Below are 20,395 nucleotides of genomic sequence, written 5' to 3' on the forward strand. Positions count from 1 at the left end.
TGGAACTGCAGGTACTATCAGGATTATGTGCGTTATAGACTGACTATTAACTATCGAAGTACACTGTCCTCGGATTATGCGCGTCCTTGTCGCGGCAGAACAGAAACGTCGCGCGATGACGTCAACGTCGCATCACGTGATCGCACACGGGGGGGTGCTGAAGCTTTCTAACAATTGTCATACAGCTATTTGAAAAAAATAATGAATCATAACTGAAGTACTTCAGTATGTTCAATCAGTTCCATTCAGGGACTCCAACTGAGTCCTAGACTCATCCTGGGGATAATGAAAGCAAAGAGGATGCACCTGACCATGTTCTCAAAATTTCTAAAAGCACGTTTTCACTATGGGTTACTGAGTGTCTACTGATGGGCAAAAACGGAAGTTTTATTCATGTACAGTTCAATCTACAACAAAATAAAGTGTTCAAAAAGTTACTTCCTGAAGCCTCTGTATTCTTTTTTCCAACCCTACACATAAACACTATGAACTGACGTGATAACCCAGTGAAATGAAGACTTTGTATACCTTATCCTGAAGGTAAATGAAATGAGAATTAGTATATAAACATCATGTGACTGCTCAGCCTCACCTGCTCTTTGAGCTGGTTTATCTCTGCTGGCAGCCTTCAGTCTGCCAGCGTCTCTGTCCAGCAGCTCCTGGTTCTCAGCAAACCACTGCAGCTTCTTCTTCAAGGCCGACACTTCCTCTCGGTGCTTGTCCTCCAATACACGTATCTCAAAGGTCTTATCACCTGGCACATTTAGGATGGATACACGTTGTACAAAGATCACTTATGCACATACAGTAAAAAAAAAAGGGTCTTATAAAAACTGGGATCTGCTTCTAATCTTTTAACATCCAAGTTTTCTGTGGTCATTCCACCTCTAGCCCTGTCTTGTATCCAGTCTTACCTGAAGTGGAGATGGCCTTGGCTTTAGCCAGGTCTCTCTCTTTCTTCATCAGCTGCAGGTCTACCTCCAGAGCCTGCTTCTCCTGTTTCAGTCTGTGAATGTCCTCAGACAGCCTAGCCTCATTCCTCTGCACACAGACACATATTTTTATAAGAGATAAGTGATGGGGCTGAAACAGATTGCCATTCAAACAGTAATTCAGTGATAGTGGGATTTACCTGAAATGTATGTACTTGAGCTAACAAGTCTGCAATGCGTTGAGTGTGATCCATCAAACAGATATTTCCCACAGGCCTTGGGGTTTTACGCAGCTGCTCCCTGATAAACAAAAACCATAAAAACATTTAAAAACCATGTGTAAAGTTTCCTAATTGGGCCAGTGTTCATTTTGAATGGAAATTTTTATTTTGTAGACACGTACAAACAATAATGTACCCTGAACCCACCTTGTGAAATCCAGCTCACTCAGCAGCCTCTGGTTTTCCTTAAACATGGCCTCCTCGTTGGCTTTACTCTTTGCCTGCTGAGCCTTCAACTGCAAGTACAGCTTCTCATTCTCCTGTAAAGTACCTTAGTTTTACTGTGGTGTAACAGTGCAAACATTAAAAAAAACACAAGAAGAAAACAAAAAATGTATGTGGTGCTTCAAAGCTGTGTCCTGTTCTGCCGGGCTTCGGATTATCAGGATGCTTTTTACTTTACTCGCACCACTCTTTGATTACTGTGATGATGGAAGCTCCTTAGTGATCACAAACTCAGCACTGTCTCATTAATCTTACTTTCAGTGTGTGACAATGCTCGAGATCTAGTCATGTGATAGTAACATGATGAGTGTCAGGCCACCATCTGGCTACCATCACTTTGGGGGGAGAGGCATGTTACTCAGTGGTACGCTACAGAAAATTTTTAATTTCTCTGTTGCTTCTGTCTTTTCATATAATCCCAGACTGACTCAGTGATGTGGGGGCCATATCATCTGCTGCAGGACTCCGTGTTCTTGTTGCTGATCATACACCTCACTAATGGTATTTCATGATGGATAAGAATCTAAATGTCTAAAATTGTTTTTGCACAATGCTGTATACAACCCCAGAAAGTTATTTGCCTGAATAACCTACACTACAAAAACAATTTTCAGCTATTTGAATTTCACCACTGTTAAACACTTGTTTAAAAAATACCATCATTTTGACTTTGTTGTAAAACAGCGACGTCACACGCACAGGAGTCGCCCTGATCCGTGCTGAGAATTAGAGTGGGAAGCTTCATAAAAGACTTTCAGTCACAAGGTTGTTCTGCAATCATAGTTTTAAGTTATTACCCCAATATTAGTATTATGTTCTATTTCTGCCAGTAGATCCCTCTAAATCCTACACTAGTCCTCTAAGGACAGACATGAGCACTGAGGACAGTCAAAGTAAGAGAGTTCAGGGAGACAAACCTGCTGGCAACCTTTTATGAGCGCCTCCTGCTCTTTCATTTCTTTATCTATCTGTTGGAGTTTTTACTCTGTTGCAGGGTCTGTGGCCTCGGCCCATCTCCTCCTCTGACTGGTTCTTTCTGCACTTCGTAGCTGAGGAGTCAAAAAAAGAAAAAACCAACAACACAGCTTATTTACTACATATTGATGTACCACTGCTACTACAAGGCATGACCGGCCACTTCTGTTGTATCTGATTCAGAGTTCTTCAGCACTGATCATCTGCAAATCTGTCTTTCAACAAGCAGTAGAAGCACAGTGTGCCTGCAAAACACAGCTGAAAATAGATGCAAAGCTACTATCATATACATATACTATCAGGGCTTTAGTTATAACCTTGTTTACGTTCCTTTCCTTGTTTCTCAATCCTTAACCCTGCATTTTTTATGAGCTTTGTTGAGCTGTTATGTCCTGTCAGGTGTGTTTTTCAAACCAAAGTCTGTAACACCCACACTAAAGTGATCACACAAAACATCACCCTGAGCCTAACTCCAGTCTCAACCATCTGTTGCTCTTTCAGCTTCTACAGTAACTCCAGCTTTGCCTTGGCTGCATGCTTTGGGTCACTACTATGCTGGAGTCATAAGTCACGTCCAGTCTCAGGTCACATCCACTCTGGAACAGATATTCTTCAAGGACATTCATCATTCCCTCAAGATAAGGGCAGAAATGGCAGTTTTATCCATTTAAAATTCTATTCGATAAATCTACGACACAACAAAGTGGGCAAAATACTTGACTGAGAGTCTCACAGGTGGTTGTGCTTTTAAACGCTGACAAATATTGTGAAAAAGTGGCAACAGCACTACAACCATTCACTGTTGGATATTCACCCTTGAGGGTCCTGCTACAGCTAAACCTGAGAATGAGGTGTTCTGAATGTTGATAATTCATAGTCCAACTTACAGCAAATAAAATAGTCTACAGCCAACTGCCCCTGCGCTAAATCACACAGTGTGGTAAACACACAATATGTGACACAATATGAATTTCAAAGGAATATTTTTTAAAACAAACAAGTAGCTGATTCATATTTTGTTTTGAAAGTTTGTGTGTTGTGAATGTTTGCGCACCTTGCTTTGCAGCAGGTAGTTCTGCTGTCTGAGGGAGTCGAGCTTCTCTGCTCCTCCTTTCATCATTTGTATCTCCCTCTCCTTCTGAGCCAGCTGGACTCTCAGCTCGTCCACCAAAGAGCTGCCCTCATCCCTCTGCAAGTCAGACATCAACACCAGTATCAGATGAAGTAACATAATACTGTTACACGATGCAATCGTTCAGAAGGATTCAGTAGCGCAGCAACGTTCACATGATCGTTCGCTGGCATCTCACCTGCAAACACTGACAGTTAGGGCTGAGTGATGAATTTAATTCATTTGATTACTTTGCATTTGCACTTTAAAAACAGAGATATTAAAATGTATATATACAGGTTACTTTTAGTCTGTCATGAATCACGACAGTCTCGCAAACTCTGATGAGACTGTCTCCTCGTCACACTCTAAATACTGTGTCCCCACCCTGAAAAACAGAAACAGTGATCCTCCACACCATCTGCATGGATCACCAAGCGGTGAGAATACTGAGTATACACTGTCCTGATTATGTAAACTTTAAGTTTAAATCTGCACACTGACAATATTTTTGCAGGGATTTCATATTTTAAGTATTTTCTTACATTGTTCTTCGGAGGACTGTGTGTCAGTCTGGTGTCCTGGTGACTGCTGGTGTCTATCTGCTGCTGGAGGACAGCCACTAAGGACTGAACAGATGCCACCAGCTCACTGCTCACCTTCACATCTGCCTCAGATAATCAGACAAAAGTCATTCAGTGCCTTTACATAAAAAAAAAAACACACACACACACTGACTCCAAAGCTCCACAACTGGCTCCTGCAGGCACGCAGGGCTTCAGAAATCAAAATCAAACTTCAATGGCAACTGAACATAAATAGGATAAAAAAAAATTTGCATAGCTTTAAAGCACAAGAACAAAACATTAAACAATGAAATGTGCAAGAAATAAAGGGGTTGAATATTTTGTATAGCATCTGTATCATGGTATAATATATAACAGTATCATCAGTATAAGACAAATCCTCATCTTGAATTATCAGAGCAGTTTTGGTAACTTGATGATTTGCATGTGAGGGTCACTAATAACCTGTGTAGTCATCTTTGTCTTGGCTCTTCGCGGACTCAGCTTTTGACGGACTCTGTGGAGAACGGGTTTTGGCTGTAGCAGCAGCTCTACTGGTCCCCGATGACTTGGAAGTTGCTGCTGTTCTCCCCTCTATTTTTCTGCCTCTCCTAGGGGCCACTGTGGGCTTCTTCACTGAAGATGTAGAAGGGTGAGAAATGGTGGAGCTACGGAAGGCCTGGGAAAAATGTCCATAATTATTATTATTAGTAATTAAACCATGGTTAAACAATACTGTAATTAAATATTTTACAGAAAAAAAAGGTTTTCTTGCTTCCAAAAAAAAAAAAGTTCATTGGTACATATTGGTGTTGGTCCAGCTTCTATGTATCTAAGCAGCATCTAAGCCTATTTTCAGCCAATGTCACTCTAACATTAGATAAATTTGAACTGTTTATGCTCTACACAATTAGCCTATTCTAAGTAACGGTTAATTTTCTAATATATATATTTATATAATTTTATGTTTCCATAATGTTATCTGCTGAAACGGAGAAGAGTGTGAATTTTGTCCCACCATTTGTTTCCTAACGTTGCCAGCCTCAGACGACATGTAAGAAGAAGACTTGTAGTGATCCTCCATCAGCCTGTCCACTTCCTCTCTGATGCTCCATGTCAGGTCATGGTTGGGATGGTCTGAGGAGCTGGATGGGTGGCTAGTCGGTTCCTTGGCTCCCTTTATTCCCACGACAGGGTCAGTCTTTCCTGGTTGCTTCACTTGTGACTCTGTCACATCTGGGAAAGTCCTTTCCAAGGAGCAGCATGTTTTCTCTTGGTAAAGTTCCACAGCACTGTAAGTAAAACTTGTGTTACTGTTGTAACTTTCTTTTAACTAAATTCAGGTTTGGAGCTGAAAGAAAGGGTTTTTTTGAGGCACTACACTCAACAGTCCCAAAACAGTTTGCCCCCAGTTCTGAACACTGAAAACATTCTTTCTATATGTCTGTACAGGATGTTGACCTTTTCTTTTGCCTGTGGGTTTAGAGATGGCAACAAGTGCATTTGTCAGACTCCTTTTACAAAGGAAGAGCTTTTGCAAGAAGGAGATATACTAAAGGTCCCGCAGGCCACCCTGAAGAAAAACAGAATATGTGCCCTGAAAGTCTGCTAATGTCACTTGCTAATTAAATACTGAACTTTAGCCAGTGTTTTCATCTTCTGGTTCTAACTCATCTTAAACTGAAATTATATCCAAAAAAATCTCATTCACAGACTTCAAACTGTAAAGTCTTGGATACATCTTGAATTTGAATTTCAGACTGAGCAAGGCCCTGGGCCCCTATTTATGTGGACAACTGAGTTATCAAGATTAGACTGCTGATGATTTGACATGAGTGCATAATGTCCCCAAATCTGAAAATCCACCAATCTGAGATACTTTATGTGAAAACTGGACCAACCTGTGAATGATCAAACTAATGTTTTGTGATGTGACCATTTTGAATAACTCAAAGATTTAGTCCTAACCAGATAGGCTGGAGGGTGAACCCTCTGATATGGTCCCTCTCTGGGCGGATGGGCCTCATCAGCTCCTCTGCAGTGGGTAGATCTAAATACAAACACATAATGATTATTCCACATAGTTCACTCCGGTCTTGATATGAGCCACGTAAAAACCTGAGCGCAGAGGATGTGGCCTCTTTCTGAAGCTGCCTCCTTCAAAGAATATGGCCCATAATGCTGTGACCTTTGGACATCTGAAAATCTACCATGCTGAACCTGTGCCTTCTCCCCAATCATACCAAAATCACAGTGTTGTTAAGGGCTTCCACACAGGCTTTACGAGACCAAAGGAAGAGTCTGAAATTAACAAGTACATCTATTTCAACTCAAATAACAGTTTAAGTAACAACTAGAAAAGGTAATCATGCTACAACTGGGGGAGCTGGTGCTTTAACTGGGAAGCAGCTTTTGTAGATGCATCATTCCTGCTGTTAGAGTAGTGAATTATACAGACAGACAGATAGGGACTCCACCATTCCCCCAAATACTGCTGGTGTCAGTGTTTGACCTGATCCATTGGTAGAAGAAGGATGAAGAGACTGTGTGGAACGTTGAAGAGGGAAGTATGGAGACACGGATCTGTGGATCCTTCCTTTCTCTTCCACATGATGAATAGTGGTGATTAAAGTCATCTGAATCCTCCACAACATGGATCTGTCTGTAGGCCTCATGAGGAGCCTCCACTCTGAACATATGAAGGGCCTGTACAGGAGAGAAATTTAATGCGCTCTATCAAAGACAATCCAAGATGAGACAAAAATGATGCAGCGAGATCATTAAATCCCCCTCGGATCAGCATGATAGGAAAGAATATTTTTTAAAAATGACATTTATGTATAAGTAATCTGCAACAGCAAATATATAAATATGTTTTAAGAGAAACAATATACTACCTAAATTATGTTTTAAGCTTCTTGGTGTTATCTGGGTTATTTACATTACCACATTTCTTTGGGTAGTGTAGGTGAGGATTCAAACTCACACCCAAGTGTGTCAGAAAGGGCAAAGACCCCCTCCCCCTATTAAAAGGGCTGACACTACACGCTGACAGTCATTCAAACAATAATTACTGGATGTATGACTGTCACTTCTTCCTGGCTACACACAAGCAAAGAGTGGTTATGCAAAGAACCCAAAGGTCTCTTTCACAGCGATCTTTTCATGTCTTTCACTTAAATGATAATTTTTTCCATAATTTTTACATGCTTCACATGTGCGGCTCTTAGCCCCTCAGGCTTGGATCAATAACAATAAAAATCTGAGCAATTATCGCAAGGTTCCCAGTCCCAATGATCGGTCAAAACTAACCCTGGTTAAAACCCCAAATTTCCACTCTCCCAACTGACTTATATGGGGGAACTTCAAATGCTCATAACTCCAGAACCCTAAGTCCTAGAGACTCAAGGGTGGTACCGTTGGACTCGGGGTGCACACAAATGGGGGGGTAGGACAAGGTCCCATGTCTCTATCTTTCTCAGCTGAGGATCGGTCAAAACTGACTCTGGTTAAAACCCCAAATTTTCACTCTCCCAACTCACTTATAGGGGGGAACTTCAAATGCTCATAACTCCAGAACCCTAAGTCCTAGAGACTCAAGGGTGGTACCGTTGGACTCGGGGTGCACACAAATGGGGGGGTAGGACAAGGTCCCATGTCTCTATCTTGCTCCGCTGAAGATCGGTCAAAACTGACCCTGGTTAAATCCCAAATTTTCACTCTCCCAACTCACTTATATGGGGGAACTTCAAATGCTCATAACTCCAGAACCCTAAGTCCTAGAGACTCAAGAGTGGTACCGTTGGACTCGGGGTCCACACAAATGGGGGGGTAGGACAAGGTCCCATGTCTCTATCTTTCTCAGCTGAGGATCGGTCAAAACTGACTCTGGTTAAAACCCCAAATTTTCACTCTCCCAACTCACTTATATAGGAGAACTTCACATGGTCATAACTCCAGAACCCTAAGTCCTAGAGACTCAAGGGTTGTACCGTTGGACTCGGGGTGCACACAAATGGGGGGGTAGGACAAGGTCCCATGTCTCTATTTTTCTCCCCTGAGGATCGGTCAAAGCTGACCCTGGTTAAAACACCAAGCCATGTACACTCACTACAACCCTAAACAGCAACTTCAGCTTGACAAAAAGTACCACAAAAAGAGGGGTCCAAAACACTCCTAAGGCTCTGAAACGTGCTCCTAAACACTTTCTGGAGGAACACTTTTGGCCTCTCACCCTTAGGCAAATTTTCACTCTCCCAACTCACTTATATGGGGGATATTCAAATGCTCATAACTCCGGAACCCTAAGTCCTAGAGACTCAAGGGTGGTACCGTTGGAGTCGGGGTACACACAAATGGGGGGGTAGGACAAGGTCCCATGTCTCTATCTTTCTCCCCTGAGGATCGATCAAAGCTGACCCTGGTTAAAACTCCAAGCCCTGTACACTCTTAACAACCGTGAACACAAACTTCAACTTGACAAAAAGTACCACAAAAAGGGGGGTCCAAACCACTCCTAGGGCTCTGAAATGTGTTCCTAAACACTTTCTGGGGGAACACTTTGGGCCTTTCACACTTAGGCAGATTTTCACTCTCCTAACTCACTTATATGGGGGAACTTCAAATGCTCATAACTCCAGAACCCTAAGTCCTAGAGACTCAAGGGTGGTACCGTTGGACTCGGGGTGCACACAAACGGGGGGGGGGGACAAGGTCCCATGTCTCTATCTTTCTCCATTGAGGATCGGTCAAAACTGACTCTGGTTAAAACCCCAAATTTTCACTCTCCCAACTGACTTATATGGGGGAACTTCAAATGCTCATAACTCCAGAACCCTACGTCCTAGAGACTCGAGGGTGGTACCGTTGGACTCGGGGTGCACACAAATGGGGGGGTAGGACAAGGTCCCATGTCTCTATCTTTCTCCGCTGAGGATCGGTCAAAACTGACTCTGGTTAACACCCCAAATTTTCACTCTCCCAACTCACTTATATGGGGCAACTTCAAATGCTCATAACTCCAGAACCCTAAGTCCTAGAGACTCAAGGGTGGTACCGTTGGACTCGGGGTGCACACAAATGGGGGCTAGGACAAGGTCCCATGTCTCTATCTTGCTCCGCTGAGGATCGGTCAAAACTGACCCTGGTTAAATCCCAAATTTTCACTCTCCCAACTCACTTATATGGGGGAACTTCAAATGCTCATAACTCCAGAACCCTAAGTCCTAGAGACCCAAGGGTGGTACCGTTGGACTCGGGGTGCACACAAATGGGGGGGTAGGACAAGGTCCCATGTCTCTATCTTGCTCTGCTGAGGATCGGTCAAAACTGACCCTGGTCAAAACTGACCCTGGTCAAAACTCCAAGCCCTGTACACTCTTAACAACCGTGAACACCAACTTCAACTTGACAAAAAGTACCACAAAAAGGGGGGTCCAAACCACTCCTAGGGCTCTGAAATGTGTTCCTAAACACTTTCTGGGGGAACACTTTTGGCCTTTCACACTTAGGCAGATTTTCACTCTCCCAACTGACTTATATGGGGGAACTTCAAATGCTCATAACTCCAGAACCCTAAGTCCTAGAGACTCAAGGGTGGTACCGTTGGACTCGGGGTGCACACAAATGGGGGGGGGGTAGGACAAGGTCCCATGTCTCTATCTTTCTCAGCTGAGGATCGGTCAAAACTGACTCTGGTTAAAACCCCAAATTTTCACTCTCCCAACTGACTTATATGGGGGAACTTCAAATGCTCATAACTCCAGAACCCTAAGTCCTAGAGACTCAAGGGTGGTACCGTTGGACTCGGGGTGCACACAAATGGGGGGGTAGGACAAGGTCCCATGTCTGTATCTTGCTCCGCTGAGGATCGGTCAAAACTGACTCTGTTTAAAACCCCAAATTTTCACTCTCCCAACTCACTTATATGGGGGAACTTCAAATGCTCATAACTCCAGAACCCTAAGTCCTAGAGACTCAAGGGTGGTACCGTTGGACTCGGGGTGCACACAAATGGGGGGGTAGGACAAGGTCCCATGTCTCTATCTTTCTCCGCTGAGGATCAGTCAAAACTGACCCTGGTTAAATCCCAAATTTTAAATCTCCCAACTCACTTATATGGGGGAACTTCAAATGCTCATAACTCCAGAACCCTAAGTCCTAGAGACTCAAGGGTGGTACCGTTGGACTCGGGGTGCACACAAATGGGGGGGTAGGACAAGGTCCCATGTCTGTATCTTGCTCCGCTGAGGATCGGTCAAAACTGACCCTGGTTAAATCCCAAATTTTCACTCTCCCAACTCACTTACATGGGGGAACTTCAAATGCTCATAACTCCGGAACCCTAAGTCCTAGAGACTCAAGGGTGGTACCGCTGGACTCGGGGTGCACACAAATGGGGGGGTAGGACAAGGTCCCATGTCTCTATCTTTCTCAGCTGAGGATTGGTCAAAACTGACTCTGTTTAAAACCCCAAATTTTCACTCTCCCAACTGACTTATATGGGGGAACTTCAAATGCTCATAACTCCAGAACCCTAAGTCCTAGAGACTCAAGGGTGGTACCGTTGGACTCGGGGTGCACACAAATGGGGGGTTAGGACAAGGTCCCATGTCTCTATCTTGCTCCGCTGAGGATCGGTCAAAACTGACCCTAGTCAAAACTCCAAGCCCTGTACACTCTTACCAACCGTGAACACCAACTTCAACTTGACAAAAAGTACCACAAAAAGGGTGTCCAAACCACTCCTAGGGCTCTGAAATGTGTTCCTAAACACTTTCTGGGGGAACACTTTGGGCCTTTCACACTTAGGCAGATTTTCACTCTCCCAACTCACTTATATGGGGGAACTTCAAATGCTCATAACTCCTGAACCCTAAGTCCTAGAGACTCAAGGGTGGTACCGTTGGACTCGGGGTGCACACAAATGGGGGCTAGGACAAGGTCCCTTGTCTCTATCTTGCTCCGCTGAGGATCGGTCAAAACTGACCCTGGTTAAATCCCAAATTTTCACTCTCCCAACTCACTTATATGGGGGAACTTCAAATGCTCATAACTCCAGAACCCTAAGTCCTAGAGACTCAAGGGTGGTACCGTTGGACTCGGGGTGCACACAAATGGGGGCTAGGACAAGGTCCCTTGTCTCTATCTTGCTCCGCTGAGGATCGGTCAAAACTGACCCTGGTTAAATCCCAAATTTTCACTCTCCCAACTGACTTATATGGGGGAACTTCAAATGCTCATAACTCCAGAACCCTAAGTCCTAGAGACTCAAGGGTGGTACCGTTGGACTCGGGGTGCACACAAATGGGGGGGTAGGACAAGGTCCCATGTCTCTATCTTGCTCCGCTGAGGATCGGTCAAAACTGACCCTGGTCAAAACTCCAAGCCCTGTACACTCTTAACAACCATGAACACCAACTTCAACTTGACAAAAAGTACCACAAAAAGGGGGGCCCAAACCACTCCTAGGGCTCTGAAATGTGTTCCTAAACACTTTCTGGGGGAACACTTTGGGCCTTTCACACTTAGGCAGATTTTCACTCTCCCAACTGACTTATATGGGGGAACTTCAAATGCTCATAACTCCAGAACCCTAAGTCCTAGAGACTCAAGGGTGGTACCGTTGGACTCGGGGTGCACACAAATGGGGGGGTAGGACAAGGTCCCATGTCTCTATCTTGCTCCGCTGAGGATCGGTCAAAACTGACCCTGGTTAAATCCCAAATTTTCACTCTCCCAACTCACTTATATGGGGGAACTTCAAATGCTCATAACTCCAGAACCCTAAGTCCTAGAGACTCAAGGGTGGTACCGTTGGACTCGGGGTGCACACAAATGGGGGGGTAGGACAAGGTCCCATGTCTCTATCTTGCTCCGCTGAGGATCGGTCAAAACTGACCCTGGTCAAAACTCCAAGCCCTGTACACTCTTAACAACCGTGAACACAAACTTCAACTTGACAAAAAGTACCACAAAAAAGGGGGGTCCAAACCACTCCTAGGGCTCTGAAATGTGTTCCTAAACACTTTCTGGGGGAACACTTTTGGCCTTTCACACTTAGGCAGATTTTCACTCTCCCAACTGACTTATATGGGGGAACTTCAAATGCTCATAACTCCAGAACCCTAAGTCCTAGAGACTCAAGGGTGGTACCGTTGGACTCGGGGTGCACACAAATGGGGGGGTAGGACAAGGTCCCATGTCTCTATCTTTCTCCGCTGAGGATCGGTCAAAACTGACCCTGGTTAAAACCCCAAATTTTCACTCTCCCAACTGACTTATATGGGGGAACTTCAAATGCTCATAACTCCAGAACCCTAAGTCCTAGAGACTCAAGGGTGGTACCGTTGGACTCGGGGTGCACACAAATGGGGGGGTAGGACAAGGTCCCATGTCTCTATCTTTCTCAGCTGAGGATTGGTCAAAACTGACTCTGTTTAAAACCCCAAATTTTCACTCTCCCAAATCACTTATATGGGGGAACTTCAAATGCTCATAACTCCAGAACCCTAAGTCCTAGAGACTCAAGGGTGGTACCGTTGGACTCGGGGTGCACACAAATGGGGGGGTAGGACAAGGTCCCATGTCTCTATCTTTCTCAGCTGAGGATCGGTCAAAACTGACTCTGGTTAAAACCCCAAATTTTCACTCTCCCAACTGACTTATATGGGGGAACTTCAAATGCTCATAACTCCAGAACCCTAAGTCCTAGAGACTCAAGGGTGGTACCGTTGGACTCGGGGTGCACACAAATGGGGGGGTAGGACAAGGTCCCATGTCTCTATCTTGCTCCGCTGAGGATCGGTCAAAACTGACCCTGGTCAAAACTCCAAGCCCTGTACATTCTTAACAACCGTGAACACAAACTTCAACTTGACAAAAAGTACCACAAAAAGGGGGGTCCAAACCACTCCTAGGGCTCTGAAATGTGTTCCTAAACACTTTCTGGGGGAACACTTTTGGCCTTTCACACTTAGGCAGATTTGCACTCTCCCAACTCACTTATATGGGGGAACTTCAAATGCTCATAACTCCAGAACCCTAAGTCCTAGAGACTCAAGGGTGGTACCGTTGGACTCGGGGTGCACACAAATGGGGGGGGGGGGGGGGTAGGACAAGGTCCCATGTCTCTATCTTTCTCCGCTGAGGATCGGTCAAAACTGACCCTGGTTAAAACCCCAAATTTTCACTCTCCCAACTGACTTATATGGGGGAACTTCAAATGCTCATAACTCCAGAACCCTAAGTCCTAGAGACTCAAGGGTGGTACCGTTGGACTCGGGGTGCACACAAATGGGGGGGTAGGACAAGGTCCCATGTCTCTATCTTTCTCAGCTGAGGATCGGTCAAAACTGACTCTGTTTAAAACCCCAAATTTTCACTCTCCCAACTCACTTATATGGGGGAACTTCAAATGCTCATAACTCCAGAACCCTAAGTCCTAGAGACTCAAGGGTGGTACCGTTGGACTCGGGGTGCACACAAATGGGGGGGTAGGACAAGGTCCCATGTCTCTATCTTTCTCAGCTGAGGATCGGTCAAAACTGACTCTGGTTAAAACCCCAAATTTTCACTCTCCCAACTGACTTATATGGGGGAACTTCAAATGCTCATAACTCCAGAACCCTAAGTCCTAGAGACTCAAGGGTGGTACCGTTGGACTCGGGGTGCACACAAATGGGGGGGTAGGACAAGGTCCCATGTCTCTATCTTGCTCCGCTGAGGATCGGTCAAAACTGACCCTGGTCAAAACTCCAAGCCCTGTACATTCTTAACAACCGTGAACACAAACTTCAACTTGACAAAAAGTACCACAAAAAGGGGGGTCCAAACCACTCCTAGGGCTCTGAAATGTGTTCCTAAACACTTTCTGGGGGAACACTTTGGGCCTTTCACACTTAGGCAGATTTTCACTCTCCTAACTCACTTATATGGGGGAACTTCAAATGCTCATAACTCCAGAACCCTAAGTCCTTGAGACTCAAGGGTGGTACCGTTGGACTCGGGGTGCACACAAATGGGGGGGTAGGACAAGCTCCCATGTCTCTATCTTTCTCCGCTGAGGATCGGTCAAAACTGACTCTGGTTAAAATCCCAAATTTTCACTCTCCCAACTGACTTATATGGGGGAACTTCAAATGCTCATAACTCCAGAACCCTAAGTCCTAGAGACTCAAGGGTGGTACCGTTGGACTCGGGGTGCACACAAATGGGGGGGTAGGACAAGGTCCCATGTCTCTATCTTGCTCCGCTGAGGATCGGTCAAAACTGACCCTAGTCAAAACTCCAAGCCCTGTACACTCTTAACAACCGTGAACACCAACTTCAACTTGACAAAAAGTACCACAAAAAGGGTGTCCAAACCACTCCTAGGGCTCTGAAATGTGTTCCTAAACACTTTCTGGGGGAACACTTTGAGCCTTTCACACTTAGGCAGATTTTCACTCTCCCAACTGACTTATATGGGGGAACTTCAAATGCTCATAACTCCAGAACCCTAAGTCCTAGAGACTCAAGGGTGGTACCGTTGGACTCGGGGTGCACACAAATGGGGGGGTAGGACAAGGTCCCATGTCTCTCTTTCTCAGCTGAGGATCGGTCAAAACTGACTCTGGTTAAAACCCCAAATTTTCACTCTCCCAACTGACTTATATGGGGGAACTTCAAATGCTCATAACTCCAGAACCCTAAGTCCTAGAGACTCAAGGGTGGTACCGTTGGACTCGGGGTGCACACAAATGGGGGGGTAGGACAAGGTCCCATGTCTCTATCTTGCTCCGCTGAGGATCGGTCAAAACTGACCCTGGTCAAAACTCCAAGCCCTGTACACTCTTAACAACCGTGAACACAAACTTCAACTTGACAAAAAGTACCACAAAAAAGGGGGGTCCAAACCACTCCTAGGGCTCTGAAATGTGTTCCTAAACACTTTCTGGGGGAACACTTTTGGCCTTTCACACTTAGGCAGATTTTCACTCTCCCAACTGACTTATATGGGGGAACTTCAAATGCTCATAACTCCAGAACCATAAGTCCTAGAGACTCAAGGGTGGTACCGTTGGACTCGGGGTGCACACAAATGGGGGGGTAGGACAAGGTCCCATGTCTCTATCTTTCTCCGCTGAGGATCGGTCAAAACTGACCCTGGTTAAAACCCCAAATTTTCACTCTCCCAACTGACTTATATGGGGGAACTTCAAATGCTCATAACTCCAGAACCCTAAGTCCTAGAGACTCAAGGGTGGTACCGTTGGACTCGGGGTGCACACAAATGGGGGGGTAGGACAAGGTCCCATGTCTCTATCTTTCTCAGCTGAGGATCGGTCAAAACTGACTCTGGTTAAAACCCCAAATTTTCACTCTCCCAACTGACTTATATGGGGGAACTTCAAATGCTCATAACTCCAGAACCCTAAGTCCTAGAGACTCAAGGGTGGTACCGTTGGACTCGGGGTGCACACAAATGGGGGGGTAGGACAAGGTCCCATGTCTCTATCTTTCTCCGCTGAGGATCGGTCAAAACTGACCCTGGTTAAAACCCCAAATTTTCACTCTCCCAACTCACTTATATGGGGGAACTTCAAATGCTCATAACTCCAGAACCCTAAGTCCTAGAGACTCAAGGGTGGTACCGTTGGACTCGGGGTGCACACAAATGGGGGGGTAGGACAAGGTCCCATGTCTCTATCTTTCTCAGCTGAGGATCGGTCAAAACTGACTCTGGTTAAAACCCCAAATTTTCACTCTCCCAACTGACTTATATGGGGGAACTTCAAATGCTCATAACTCCAGAACCCTAAGTCCTAGAGACTCAAGGGTGGTACCGTTGGACTCGGGGTGCACACAAATGGGGGGGTAGGACAAGGTCCCATGTCTCTATCTTGCTCCGCTGAGGATCGGTCAAAACTGACCCTGGTCAAAACTCCAAGCCCTGTACACTCTTAACAACCGTGAACACCAACTTCAACTTGACAAAAAGTACCACAAAAAGGGGGGTCCAAACCACTCCTAGGGCTCTGAAATGTGTTCCTAAACACTTTCTGGGGGAACACTTTGGGCCTTTCACACTTAGGCAGATTTTCACTCTCCCAACTGACTTATATGGGGGAACTTCAAATGCTCATAACTCCAGAACCCTAAGTCCTAGAGACTCAAGGGTGGTACCGTTGGACTCGGGGTGCACACAAATGGGGGGGTAGGACAAGGTCCCATGTCTCTATCTTTGTCCGCTGAGGATCAGTCAAAACTGACCCTGGTTAAATCCCAAATTTTCACTCTCCCAACTCACTTATATGGGGGAACTTCAAACGCTCATAACTCCAGAACCCTAAGTCCTAGAGACTCAAGGGTGGTACCGTTGGACTCGGGGTGCACACAAATGGGGGGGTAGGACAAGGTCCCATGTCTGTATCTTGCTCCGCTGAGGATCGGTCAAAACTGACCCTGGTTAAATCCCAAATTTTCACTCTCCCAACTCACTTACATGGGGGAACTTCAAACGCTCATAACTCCAGAACCCTAAGTCCTAGAGACTCAAGGGTGGTACCGTTGGACTCGGGGTGCACACAAATGGGGGGGTAGGACAAGGTCCCATGTCTCTATCTTTCTCAGCTGAGGATTGGTCAAAACTGACTCTGTTTAAAACCCCAAATTTTCACTCTCCCAACTGACTTATATGGGGGAACTTCAAATGCTCATAACTCCAGAACCCTAAGTCCTAGAGACTCAAGGGTGGTACCGTTGGACTCGGGGTGCACACAAATGGGGGGGTAGGACAAGGTCCCATGTCTCTATCTTTCTCAGCTGAGGATCGGTCAAAACTGACTCTGGTTAAAACCCCAAATTTTCACTCTCCCAACTGACTTATATGGGGGAACTTCAAATGCTCATAACTCCAGAACCCTAAGTCCTAGAGACTCAAGGGTGGTACCGTTGGACTCGGGGTGCACACAAATGGGGGGGTAGGACAAGGTCCCATGTCTCTATCTTGCTCCGCTGAGGATCGGTCAAAACTGACCCTGGTCAAAACTCCAAGCCCTGTACATTCTTAACAACCGTGAACACAAACTTCAACTTGACAAAAAGTACCACAAAAAGGGGGGTCCAAACCACTCCTAGGGCTCTGAAATGTGTTCCTAAACACTTTCTGGGGGAACACTTTTGGCCTTTCACACTTAGGCAGATTTGCACTCTCCCAACTGACTTATATGTGGGAACTTCAAATGCTCATAACTCCAGAACCCTAAGTCCTAGAGACTCAAGGGTGGTACCGTTGGACTCGGGGTGCACACAAATGGGGGGGTAGGACAAGGTCCCATGTCTCTATCTTGCTCCGCTGAGGATCAGTCAAAACTGACTCTGGTTAAAACCCCAAATTTTCACTCTCCCAACTGACTTATATGGGGGAACTTCAAATGCTCATAACTCCAGAACCCTAAGTCCTAGAGACTCAAGGGTGGTACCGTTGGACTCGGGGTGCACACAAATGGGGGGGTAGGACAAGGTCCCATGTCTCTATCTTTCTCAGCTGAGGATCGGTCAAAACTGACTCTGGTTAAAACCCCAAATTTTCACTCTCCCAACTGACTTATATGGGGGAACTTCAAATGCTCATAACTCCAGAACCCTAAGTCCTAGAGACTCAAGGGTGGTACCGTTGGACTCGGGGTGCACACAAATGGGGGGGTAGGACAAGGTCCCATGTCTCTATCTTGCTCCGCTGAGGATCGGTCAAAACTGACCCTGGTCAAAACTCCAAGCCCTGTACACTCTTAACAACTGTGAACACCAACTTCAACTTGACAAAAAGTACCACAAAAAGGGGGGTCCAAACCACTCCTAGGGCTCTGAAATGTGTTCCTAAACACTTTCTGGGGGAACACTTTGGGCCTTTCACACTTAGGCAGATTTTCACTCTCCCAACTGACTTATATGGGGGAACTTCAAATGCTCATAACTCCAGAACCCTAAGTCCTAGAGACTCAAGGGTGGTACCGTTGGACTCGGGGTGCACACAAATGGGGGGGTAGGACAAGGTCCCATGTCTCTATCTTTCTCAGCTGAGGATCGGTCAAAACTGACTCTGGTTAAAACCCCAAATTTTCACTCTCCCAACTCACTTATATGGGGGAACTTCAAATGCTCATAACTCCAGAACCCTAAGTCCTAGAGACTCAAGGGTGGTACCGTTGGACTCGGGGTGCACACAAATGGGGGGGGGGGGGGGGTAGGACAAGGTCCCATGTCTCTATCTTTCTCCGTTGAGGATCGGTCAAAACTGACTCTGGTTAAAACCCCAAATTTTCACTCTCCCAACTGACTTATATGGGGGAACTTCAAATGCTCATAACTTCAGAACCCTAAGTCCTAGAGACTCAAGGGTGGTACCGTTGGACTCGGGGTGCACACAAATGGGGGGGTAGGACAAGGTCCCATGTCTCTATCTTGCTCCGCTGAGGATCGGTCAAAACTGACCCTGGTCAAAACTCCAAGCCCTGTACATTCTTAACAACCGTGAACACAAACTTCAACTTGACAAAAAGTACCACAAAAAGGGGGGTCCAAACCACTCCTAGGGCTCTGAAATGTGTTCCTAAACACTTTCTGGGGGAACACTTTTGGCCTTTCACACTTAGGCAGATTTGCACTCTCCCAACTGACTTATATGGGGGAACTTCAAATGCTCATAACTCCAGAACCCTAAGTCCTAGAGACTCAAGGGTGGTACCGTTGGACTCGGGGTGCACACAAATGGGGGGGTAGGACAAGGTCCCATGTCTCTATCTTTCTCCGCTGAGGATCGGTCAAAACTGACCCTGGTTAAAACCCCAAATTTTCACTCTCCCAACTGACTTATATGGGGGAACTTCAAATGCTCATAACTCCAGAACCCTAAGTCCTAGAGACTCAAGGGTGGTACCGTTGGACTCGGGGTGCACACAAATGGGGGGGTAGGACAAGGTCCCATGTCTCTATCTTTCTCAGCTGAGGATTGGTCAAAACTGACTCTGTTTAAAACCCCAAATTTTCACTCTCCCAACTCACTTATATGGGGGAACTTCAAATGCTCATAACTCCAGAACCCTAAGTCCTAGAGACTCAAGGGTGGTACCGTTGGACTCGGGGTGCACACAAATGGGGGGGTAGGACAAGGTCCCATGTCTCTATCTTTCTCAGCTGAGGATCAGTCAAAACTGACCCTGGTTAAATCCCAAATTTTCACTCTCCCAACTCACTTATATGGGGGAACTTCAAATGCTCATAACTCCAGAACCCTAAGTCCTAGAGACTCAAGGGTGGTACCGTTGGACTCGGGGTGCACACAAATGGGGGGGTAGGACAAGGTCCCATGTCTGTATCTTGCTCCGCTGAGGATCGGTCAAAACTGACCCTGGTTAAATCCCAAATTTTCACTCTCCCAACTCACTTACATGGGGGAACTTCAAACGCTCATAACTCCAGAACCCTAAGTCCTAGAGACTCAAGGGTGGTACCGTTGGACTCGGGGTGCACACAAATGGGGGGGTAGGACAAGGTCCCATGTCTCTATCTTTCTCAGCTGAGGATCGGTCAAAACTGACTCTGGTTAAAACCCCAAATTTTCACTCTCCCAACTGACTTATATGGGGGAACTTCAAATGCTCATAACTCCAGAACCCTAAGTCCTAGAGACTCAAGGGTGGTACCGTTGGACTCGGGGTGCACACAAATGGGGGGGTAGGACAAGGTCCCATGTCTCTATCTTTCTCAGCTGAGGATTGGTCAAAACTGACTCTGTTTAAAACCCCAAATTTTCACTCTCCCAACTGACTTATATGGGGGAACTTCAAATGCTCATAACTCCAGAACCCTAAGTCGTAGAGACTCAAGGGTGGTACCGTTGGACTCGGGGTGCACACAAATGGGGGGGTAGGACAAGGTCCCATGTCTCTATCTTGCTCCGCTGAGGATCGGTCAAAACTGACCCTGGTCAAAACTCCAAGCCCTGTACATTCTTAACAACCGTGAACACAAACTTCAACTTGACAAAAAGTACCACAAAAAGGGGGGTCCAAACCACTCCTAGGGCTCTGAAATGTGTTCCTAAACACTTTCTGGGGGAACACTTTTGGCCTTTCACACTTAGGCAGATTTGCACTCTCCCAACTGACTTATATGGGGGAACTTCAAATGCTCATAACTCCAGAACCCTAAGTCCTAGAGACTCAAGGGTGGTACCGTTGGACTCGGGGTGCACACAAATGGGGGGGTAGGACAAGGTCCCATGTCTCTATCTTGCTCCGCTGAGGATCAGTCAAAACTGAC

At 45.9% G+C, this 20,395-nt stretch overlaps 1 pseudogene; it reads right to left on the reverse strand.

Moving 5' to 3' along the window:
• Positions 1-20,395, reverse strand: part of LOC121182859 — a 51,677-nt pseudogene that overhangs the window by 4,792 nt on the left and 26,490 nt on the right.

This window comes from Toxotes jaculatrix, chromosome 6 (genome assembly GCF_017976425.1).
Source record: "Toxotes jaculatrix isolate fToxJac2 chromosome 6, fToxJac2.pri, whole genome shotgun sequence".
Lineage (NCBI taxonomy): Eukaryota > Metazoa > Chordata > Actinopteri > Toxotidae > Toxotes > Toxotes jaculatrix.